Here is an 11828-nt window from a genome sequence, read left to right on the forward strand (position 1 = left end):
TTTCTAATGATTGTTTTTTTTTTTTTTCAAAAGGACCAGATTATGAACAGGTTTAATGCAAAATGAGCGGCATTTATTTGCCTTGTTTTTCTTTTTTCATGACGTCATGCTCCTCACTGGGTAAAGTTTGTTAATGAAAGCTCAAGTTTCTCAGTATTTGCTGACGTCAGTTTGTGTCTGACTGCAGAGGCCTACGTCACATCCAAATGTTAGCCTTTCAATTGCGATCGAAAGCAGGTGTGCAAATTAGTCCAATTTGTTTGCCAAAAATCGTGAATACCGTATTTTACGGACTATAATTCGCTACTTTTTTCCAATGATTTGAACCATGCGGCTTATAAAACAATGCGGCTTATTTATGGAATTGTATATTATATATATATATATGTATATGTATGTGTGGGAAAAAAATCACAAGACTATTTATATGTATGTACATGTATTATTTTAAATTTTTCAATTTGACCTTTCTAATCCATTTTCTATCGCTTGTTAGTCTGGGTGTTTCCTAGACGTTCAGGCAAATCATATTGTCTAAAAAAGCATTTTCCCATCGATAACGGGACATCATCGCACTCTGAATATATATATATATATATATATATATATATATATATATATATATATATATATATGGGCATCACGGTGGAACAGGGGTGCATGTGCCACACAATACGAAGGTCCTGAGTAGTCCTGAGTTCCATCCTGGGCTCAGGATCTTTCTGTGTGGAGTTTGCATGTTCTCCCCGTGACTGTGTGGGTTCCCTCCGGGTACTCCGGCTTCCTCCCACCTCCAAAAACATGATTGGCAACACTAAATGGTCCCTAGTGTGTGAATGTGAGTGTGAATGTTGTCTGTCTATCTGTGTTGGCCCTGTGATGAGATGGCGACTTGTCCAGGGTGTACACCACCTTCCGCCCGAATGCAGCTGAGATAGGCTCCAGCGCCCCCCGCAACCCCAAAAGGGACAAGCGGTAGAAAATGGATGGATGGATGGATATATATATATATATATATATATATGTATATATATATATATATATATATATATATATATATATACATATATATATATATATATATATATATATATATATATATATATATATATATATATATATATATATATATATATGTATATATACACACACACACACACATACAAACCCACAGCCCGCCCCCCAGCCAGTTTTTTTTAACCCAATGTGGTCCCCGGGTCATAAAGTTTGGGGACCCCTTGTCTATAGCGTTTATGCTCAAAGGATTCTTCATTCGTCACTCCAAGCAACGTTTGTAAGTTTTACCATAAAAGTAAAACTATTCATACTTACTAAACCGTTCCATGTGTCATGTCCGTAGGCGTGTTTTCATGCACATGTGTACATGCAATCAAGCTAGTGTTGTTAGCATTAGCGAATATGCTAACAAGTTTACACATGTCTGTGTTAGTATTATTAACCTACAATGGTATTCTTTTTGCATTGTTTCAGTTTTGTAAATTCACCAAAACGTCACCGTGGAGTTATTTAGTCTGTTTAGCTGATTGGAAAGCTAACTTCCGCAGCTAGTGGATCCATAGCAATGACTTCCGTTTTGTTTGATCCCCCGTTTTACTGCCGTCTTTCAGACACCGTTTGGAAATAATTGAGGTTTGTAAATAAACATTTAAAAAATCTTTCAGCCCGGCTTATATCTGCGGCTTATAGTCCGGTGCAGCTAATATATGTAAAAACATCAACTTAAAAATACAAAAATTTGGTCGGTGCGGCTTAAATACCGGTGCGCTCTATAGCTTGGAAAATACGGTGAAATGTATCGATGACAAATTTGTTGATAATAGTCGGTGACGTCATTGCTCGTGTCAGAAACAAACGTGAGCCAGTCAATGCGGCCGATGACTGCCAAGAAACAGAAATAGATAAATAGCTGTTAGCACTGCAACAACACGGCAGGTGAAAACATTGTAAGTATGGGAACATTTCTCCCTAAAAACATCAAAGTGGACTTAACTTTTCATGGCAGTATGTCTGTGATGCGGGAGCATTTTAAGCAGAGGCTTGTCGGACATCTGAAGGTAAGTCTAGTTAGCTTGTTAGCTAACTAGCTAACAACAGAGATACAGAGTTGCGTAAAAATTTGCTTTAACTATCATTTTAGCCAGCTAAACTTTTTTTATATAAATGTGTTCATCTTTCTAAACATTACAAAATACATTGTCTATTTATGAAAAACAGAAAGCTTTGGTGTTGTTTTGTGCAATTGTTGTGATTGCTGCTATTTTGACTGTCCTTTGTTTCCATAAAAACTAGATACTTAGTAATTAGCTCTTTTCCTGTCCTTGCGTTTAAATTAACAAAAGTTGAATTGTCATTTTTATTTTCTACCAGCCTAATGAGCAGCACAGTTACATAAATATTTCTGAAATAGTCATCATTTTTATTGTCTTTCTTTACTGTTCGTTAGCACATGCCTCAAAATACCTCAACGCTTTACAGTCCGAGTAGTCGACTAATCGTTAAGATAATCGATCATTAGTCGACCGTTAAAATAGTCGTGACAAATGTCTGAGGTGGCGTAATTGTCATAATTGAAAATATGTTAATATTAAAGAAAATAGCATCCATTAATTTGGAATAAATACAAGTTCTTAAGCACAAAAGCTGTCAAGCTGACGGATATAGTGTACACCGCACATCTTTCACATGAATTTGTGTTTTTTAAAACATGAAAAATATGTGATATATATTGCATCATTTTTAAGCAAATATGCGCCTGGGTTCTTATTGATTAATAAAATTGTTGAATGAAAAGTTGAGCGACACTTTCACTACATTTTCATAAAATTGTAAAAAAAGAAAAAGACTATACTCTTTAATTGTGTTCGTCTTTTTAAACGTTTACATCACTTTTCAGACAATCAAACTAATACAAATACAGCTAGCTATCTTAAATGCTAAAATGACCATCAAAGTATTAATATTTATTCATGTTTTTATTTTAAAACATGCAAGGTACACTGCTATTTTCAAACATTGTGTTGGATCAATGTTAATGTCTACATAAAGACATTTCAATTAATGGAACAATTGCAGAAGAACACACAATTATATGTTTATATATATATATATATATATATATATATATTAAAAAAGTCTACTCAACCAAAATTTCACGACACCCCTGCAGTACTTCTGCAGACCCCCTGGGCCTCCCAGACCCTACTAAAGACCTCTGGCTTAGCATTTTTTGACGCACATTAAATGGATTTAATAATGTGAAGAATATCTCCATGGCTTTAAACAACATTTAATTTTTTTCAAATTAAATGTAAAAGGTGTGAACACCCCTGATACTTTATATGGCTCTAAAAATATTTATAATTGTTTTGCTCGTGATGGCTTCAGAGGGAGGTTTTGTAGGGCAGATGTAATGTCACTGTGCCCCGTGGTCCACCCAAACGCTTACCCCCCCCCCCCCCCCCCCCAGTACCCCCCCTTCCCCTCATTGCTCCTATCATTGTGCCTCTTCTAGCCTTCACTCGGCTCGCTCCTCATCTTCATTCCTCCTCCTCCTCCTCTTTGTGGGGGATAAGACTGGCCTTGAGTGCTCATTCCCAAGACACAACTTTTCACATGCAGGTGCAAGCACACACACACACACACACACACACACACACGCACGCTCACAATTGCACAAACACAATATGGAATTGTCTTATACCAACTTCAGTTTATTTAGGGACTGACATAAATTGAAACAAAGGGGTGTCTGCCCTGTCAATTTCGACTGAACAGCATCAGGGTAATGTTCCAATATCACAGCGTCTGGGTTGGTTTATCTTCTTTTATTATTTTTATAGACTGTCGGGAATGTATGAAATTGTACTGTTTTATGTCATTGCGATTGTAAGCTAGTGTGATAATGTTTAAGAAACAGTTCAACTTGTTTGCAGGATTTGAGGAAGGAGAATGCTGAGCCTGCAGTGTTTGTTTAGTTTTTGACAAGGACCTATTATACAGTTATTTGTTAATTAAATACATTTAATGCCGGATTTATCAATTTATCGACAGAGTTTATTTAAATTACTCTTCATTTTTGTACTATTTAATGAAAGTATTATGCATCATACATTTTGTGCGTATTTATTTGTGTTACCTTTAGTCTTTTATTTAGTACAACCTTTTTTTTTTTAATAATATTTATTTATTCATTTGATAGGGAAATCATAATACAGGTACTGAGAAAACAGACACTTATTTTGGTTCACTGAATAAAAACAACAACAACAACAACAACAACAAAAGAGTTGAGGTAAGTGGAAAGGTTCATTGTCAACAGTGAGTGTTACATCCATCAAATAGTGTCTTTAATTTAGCTATGTAGCTAATTATGCAGCCCCAGGTCAAGTCAAATTGTTTTGGTGTACCCCTTAGATTGAATTTAATTTTCTCTAAATCTAAGAAAAACATGAGGTCCTTAAGCCATAGAGAGGCCTTGGGGGCAAACTGAGATTTTCACTCCAATAAAATCCTTCTCCGAGCTATTAATGATGCAAAGGCGATACTATCCCTAAAAGTCTGCTTAATTTTTTGATAGTTTGGTGGAATTCCAAAAATAGCTAATTCTGCACAAGGCGTCAATTTAAAATTGAGTGCATCTGCAAGATTTAGTACAACCTTTATAGTCATTGTAGAGCCCATCCATCCATTCATTTTCTACCGCGTGTCCCTGTTGGGGTGGCGGGGGTGCTGGAGCCTATCCCAGCTGCACTCGGGCGGAAGGCGGGTACACTCTGGACAAGTCGCCACCTCATCACAGGGCCAACACAGATAGACAGACAACATTCACACTCACATTCACACACTAGGGCCAGCGTACAACTTTGTTGCATGCGATCCTATTCAGTGCAGAAAAAAACAAACAAATAAAAAAAACGAATTAAATAAATAAATAAGAACAACTTTTCCTGGAATGTACATTTAGCTGCCATGAGAAGAGTAATATTGCACAGTTAGCGTAATATTGCACAATGGTTTCAATTACAATCCATAAAAAACAGCAACATTTCACATAAGGGAGATTGCACTTATATATTAAATGTAGGGATGTCCGATAATTGCTTTTTGCCGATATTCGATATTCCGATATTGTCCAACTCTTAATTACCGATACCGATATCAACCGATACCGATATATACAGTCTTGGAATCAACACATTATTATGCCTAATTTGGACAACCAGGTATGGTGAAGATAAGGTCTTTTTTTTAAAAAATAATAAAATAAAATAAGATAAATAAATTAAAAACATTTTCTTGAATAAAAAAGAAAGTAAAACAATATAAAAACAGTTACATAGAAACTAGTAATTAATGAAAATGAGTAAAATTAACTATTAGTACTATTAGTGGACCAGCAGCACGCACAATCATGTGTGCTTACGGACTGTATCCCTTGCAGACTGTATTGATATATATTGATATATAATGTAGGAACCAGAATATTAATAACAGAAAGAAACAACCCTTTTGTGTGAATGAGTGTGAATTAGTGTAAATGGGTGAGGGAGGTTTTTGGGTTGGTGTACTAATTGTAAGTGTATCTTGTGTTTTTTTAACATTAGTATTAAATATATTTATTCTTTTTATTTTACTATTTACATAAAAAGGCAACCTCGTACTCATTCAGTACAGACAGGAATGAAACTATCAGTAACTATGGGGAAGAATTCCAATAATTTAAATCCCCTCTGCTTCTTCCCACTCCTTTTGGAACATGTAGAACAGTAATCTTGCAATGTATAAACAAGTGGTTTTCAAACACTTCAGAAAACACTTGGCTCTCTCTAAGTACGACCATAATGACCAACATTAAAATACAGTAGCGTAGTAGGCCTAAGTATTCAATAAAAACAAGGCAGAGGTTTAAGTTAACACACATATTTAATATTTTTGGCCACTGTAACATTACGCACAGTTTGAACAGTAACACTGTGTTTGAATATTTAATTAAGGGATTATTTTGTGTACCACTAGCTGGAGCACGAGTACCACTAGTGGTACACGCAGGGGCGCCGAAAAGGGGGGGTAAAGGAGACGGATTCTAGGGGCCCATGATGGAGGGGGGCCTCTGATGATGAAATTATAATACAGAAAAAATAATGACACTGTGTTGGGGGCCCTGTAAAGATTCTTTTCATGGGGCCCAAAATCCCTAGCAGCGCCCCTGGGTACACGTACCCCAGTTTGAGACTCCCTGGTATAAACCAAACTATTATTTAGTGGCGCCGTGTGTTTGTGTTGATTGCAGCGTCAATGAGATAGTGGTTGGAGTTGGTGACTATGTAGTTTAGTGCTGTGTGGGTGGCTGTTTGGTAAGATGCCATTAGCAAATAAAAGAGTGCAAATTCAAAGCAAGGGGAAATATTTCTGAATATTTCCTGTTGCAACTCAAGCGCACCGCTATATGTTTGAGACTGGGTTTGGTTTTATGTGTTTCTCTTGAGGGCGCCCATCTGACACACGTATCCTGATCTGATGAGCAAAACGCCGAGCACAAATAAATATGAATGGTCCCCCCCCACCCCCCCTTCATCCTTTAGGCGCCCCCTAAAGAATGGGCAGCTACTACACTATTATGGCCCTGTAGCTAAAACTGCCCCTGTCGTTACCAGTAGCATTTTAGTTAGTTTTTTTAGTAACGATTTTTCATATTTTAGACTTAGACTTAGACTTAGACAAACTTTATTGATCCACAAGGGAAATTGTTCCACACAGTAGCTCAGCTTCAAAGGATGGAAAGGGTAAGGATGGAAAGGATAATGCAGGCATTAAGTAGACTAAAAATGTACCATAGTAGCAATATAAAGTATAACATATATGTAATATTTACATATTACATATATATATATATATATATATATATATATATATATATATACATATATACAGTATGTTGTAATTCGACCATATTATTTGCCAAGGGAGTTTACTTCTGCAATCTTCATCGGAGTGTACATCCCTCCGTCTGCAGACGAGGCTGCTGCTTGCGACACCATTCATGCCGCCGTTGCTAGGCAACAGACCAAACACCCCAGATTTTTACAGCAGCTTTGTCTCGGTGTTTACATGTCTGAAAATCGCACTCGTGTAAAAGATTCCTACAAAACGGATTCACGCTCAAGGAGACACAATTACATTTCCGTATTTTATTTTTTATTACACGCGTGCAGGAGTTGCATAAATTTCAGCGGGTTGCATGTCTTGCCAGAACACCGGCTCCAATTTGAGAGGCAAGCTGTAAAAAAAAAAAGTGTTGTCTATCCACAGTGCGAAGCCACTTCTAAGATATGAATCCATGGCGAAAAGTTTTCTCCCACTTGAGGACTAGAGGAAAAATAATGGGTAAGCATGCTACACACACACACACACACACACACCGTGCAGGACGACAAAAGAAGCTAACCGCTAAAGCTTATGTGTAAAGTAGGGGTGATCGATCCATATGTCGATACTATAGATACCGAGTGTAGTATCAGTATACTGAAGGGATTAAATCGATATTTTCCTTTTTCTTGTTCTTATTATTACAGAATCATTTTTATGGTTGTTTTTGGTATTGTTTACAAACTCAGGGTGTAAAAATCTGGAGGAAGGCTTTGAGGGAATTATTTAGTTTTTGCTTTTCTTTGCTTATTGTGCACTATTTATTTTATTTTGTTGAAGAAAATGAATCTAAACATTTAATACCACAAATGTAATGCATTACATGATTTACACCAACACCAACAAATTCTAAATCTAATAGGATAAGCGTTGTAAAAATGTGTTATTGTGTTTACTTTAGTTTCTTTCTATCAAATATTTTCACTTCTATAAACTTTTGTCAGAGAATCAGATCTGAGTTAAAAAAAAAAAAACTTGACATGACATCCCTAGTTTTTAGTTGTAGTTTTGAATGGTATTAATTCAACAATATGTTTATGATCTCGGCTGTAAGTTTGCATGTGCTCTATTTTACTGAGTAGTTCAATAACAATAATACATTGAGAAGTATGTGTTCCCTTATCCCCTGACATAATTCAGCAGTATATGCAACAATTGCTTGCAGCTCATGTATCTCATATATATCACACACACACACACACACACACACACACGCACACACACACACACACACACGCACACACACACACACACACACACACACACACACACACACACACACACACACACACACACACACACACACACACACCTTTCCGTTTCACCTCACGCTGAACCTGTTCTCTGTTCAACATGAAGAAAGCAAAATAAACAGAGGAGGCGAGTCAGTGCCCTGCTACTACCACCACTGCCGTCGCTCACTGGGCAGCCTGCCCACCTACCAACCCACCGCCTTTCATGCACCAGGAGCCCTTCCTTGGACCCCTGCACCCCCATCTCTTCTCTCTTCTCACTTCTCACCTTCCATCTAACGCAGACACACACTAGTTCTAATTGTGTATGTAAAAAAAAAAAAACATGTATAATAGCATATTTGTCGTTGTACTTTTTTATGATACACTATTTGTTTAAAATTAATGCAAGTGATTACTGCAACACATTCTTACATTGTCTTTATTTATTCTTTTTTAGCTGCTGAGAAAGAAAAATTGATATTCAGAAAAAAAATACACTGAACACAGACTCAGCTAGTTGACATTTGCTCCTGTGTTAGTTATGAATTAGTTATCAATGCCACTCCTATGCATATTTGTTGTTGTTATAAATGGGTAGCCAGCATTCTTTTTTATTTATTGGCTGGTGACTTTTTCTAAATAAAAAAAATTAACATTAAAACACACTTTGCAACCCCTGAACGTCTCTGAAAAATATTTTCTTTGACAAAACATTTGTATGCACGTACAACACTTAAGACCTTCAGTATATCAGTATGTGGAATTAAATTATGGAATGGATTAAGCAAAGAAATCAAACAATGTACTAATCTAATCCACTTCAAAAAAACTCTTCAAACTTAAAGTGTTTACAAAGTACAAAGAAGAAGAACAATGATAAACATTCTGAATTTATTTAATCCATCCATTCATTTTCTAGATAATCTTACTTATCTCACCATATGAAATATAACTTACTTCACTAATTATTATTTATTTATGTATTTATTTGTATTGTTATTACTTATGGAGAACAAAAAGTATTGTCCATTGAACTGATTGCATATTTACAGAATAAACCAAACATGTAATTGCATTTATTATTATTATTGTTATTATCATTATTATTATTTCATTTTGTTTCCATTTATTTATTATTTATTATGACAAATATGAGGCAGCACGGTGGAAGAGGGGTTAGTGCGTCTGCCTCACAATACGAAGGTGCTGAGTAGTCTGGGGTTCAATCCCAGGCTCAGGATCTTTCTGTGTGGAGTTTGCATGTTCTCCCCGTGACTGCGTGGGTTCCCTCCGGGTACTCCGGCTTCCTCCCACCTCCAAAGACATGCACCTGGGGATAGGTTGATTGGCAACACTAAAAATTGGCCCTAGTGTGTGAATGTGAGTGCGAATGTTGTCTGTCTATCTGTGTTGGCCCTGCGATGAGGTGGCGACTTGTCCAGGGTGTACCCCGCCTTCAGCCCGATTGTAGCTGAGATAGGCTCCAGCGCCCCCCGCGACCCCGAAGGGAATAAGCGGTAGAAAATGGATGGATGGATGACAAATATGACACAAAGCTGACATGAATAAGCTTCTTTTTTTTTAGTAACTTGTTTATGGGCAATTCCAATGAATATGCCTCATTTGCCTCTTTGGGAAACACAATGTATGCATGCACAATAAAATTAACTGTAAAATTTGCAATTTCTTACTAATTAAAAGTCATGGTCATTGATCTGATTGCATTTTTACAGTAATTCATAGAATGTAAAAGATTCACTTAAACAATACATGAACAGTGGTAAAATAGCATTAGTTCCAAAAAGTAGACTTTACCATGTAATGTAATAATTTACTGTATATTTACTGTATGTACATATATGTACGGTATATACATACATATATATATATATATATATATATATATATATATATATATATATATATATATATATATATATATTATATGTATATATAATGTATATACCGGTATATACTGTATAGGTGTGTGTGTGTGTGTGTGTGTGTGTGTGTGTGTGTGTGTGTGTGTGTGTGTGTGTGTGTGTGTGCAAATATAGGCACATTGTGCATAAGGAAATAAATTAAATACATTAATGATGAAAATAAAATGAGGGTTACAACAAGAAAATGACACGTTTGATGTGCTAATTGTAATACACATAAAAATAGACACCAACTATTTTATAAGTTAACTATGTGTGAGTTTTGGACATGTTACCAGACATATATGGACAATATGTATTTAAAATCCAGTATTATAATCTCAGTGTGTAAAGTAATAGTGTATTAATAGATGGATAGGCGTAAAGGTCACAAGGTTACTTGTAGTTCTCTGTCAGCAGTGTGCCAGCTGCATACATCTGGTTGTGTTGAGTTGTGGGGGCTCTTACAGCTCAATCAACACATCGCTCTAACCATGTGTGAGCCTCTGGACTCGCTACTGTTAACTTTTCACTTCATTAGCAATTGAGACCCACCTCCTGCTTACATTGGGGAAAACATACTTTGCACCTTTTAGAACAAAAAGTACTATTTGATAAACAGTTTATTATGTGAATAAAAAATACTGTAGAACGGTGTACAATCTGTGTAAAAATGAGACAAAAGCAATGATTTGAAATAACAAAATGAAATATGTATAAAATCAAACCGGACAAATGTGTACAATAAATAGAGTTGTGTATTATTAGTGCAATTTTCAGCCCTAAAGCTCTAAAATGAATTAATGTCATCAAAATGTACATTAAATTAATTTGATTACCGGTATATATATTTACCTAAAAAGGAGTTAATATTCTGAGGTGTGCAAGCTGTGTATTCGATACAAATGTTTTCATATGAAAGTACATTTGAGTTAAGTTATAGTATTTAAAAAAAATAAATAAATACAATAAATTTAAAAAAAATAAAATAAAATAAAATAAAAAAAATATATATATATATGTGTTTATGTGAAGATCTGACTTATAACAATAAAAATAGCTTTTAAAACCAGTTTTATTTCAAGAAAAAAATATATATATATCATAAAAATTCAAATATAACCGAGAGTAATTGTTGGTCAGCGTATAGATGGTGTGTACTTAGTAATAATGGTAGAAGGTATAGTATAGAATGATAATGTACATTCACTACCAAAAAGATCAACGTTTTTGTCACTTTTACTCCTTGTAATACTGGTTGTTTGGAGGCATTAACTCCTACTACAGGGGACAGACCCAAACTACTGGAGCTCTGATGCATCATGGGAACTCATTTACTAGTATTTGGTTAATTTAAGACAATCCTGATATATTTGCATTGAGAACTTTTGTTATGTTGTTTTTGAAAATTGCATTCAATTCTACCATGTTACCACATTGCCACCTAACGGTCTAAATAGACCAATACAACAAATCACTGTATTTGTTAAAATCCAGAATTATTGTTTTAGCAGAATGACTATAAATATACCACTGCATATACTATAAAAGTATAGTAATTTATAAAATATCATACATTTATGAAATGAATCAACTATTTTTATTTATGAACATTATTACATTATTTAAATAATTGTATTGACACAGATTCATAACATTTTAACTAAAATACCAATGGTGAACCTTTTTTTAATGATCTAAATGTATTAATTTGGAATAATAAAAT

The 11828-nt window shown here is 35.2% G+C and overlaps 1 long non-coding RNA gene across 1 annotated transcript; it reads left to right on the forward strand.

Annotated features, from left to right (window-relative positions):
- Nucleotides 1-1849: 1849 nt before the first annotated feature.
- Nucleotides 1850-8828, forward strand: LOC133572651 (uncharacterized). Its single transcript, XR_009810561.2, has 4 exons — nt 1850-1964; nt 3533-3639; nt 7330-7404; nt 8305-8828. It is a non-coding gene; the product is annotated as an uncharacterized lncRNA (long non-coding RNA).
- Nucleotides 8829-11828: the final 3000 nt, after the last annotated feature.

The sequence above is a fragment of the Nerophis lumbriciformis genome, linkage group LG30 (genome assembly GCF_033978685.3).
Source record: "Nerophis lumbriciformis linkage group LG30, RoL_Nlum_v2.1, whole genome shotgun sequence".
In the NCBI taxonomy this organism is placed as follows: Eukaryota; Metazoa; Chordata; class Actinopteri; order Syngnathiformes; family Syngnathidae; genus Nerophis; species Nerophis lumbriciformis.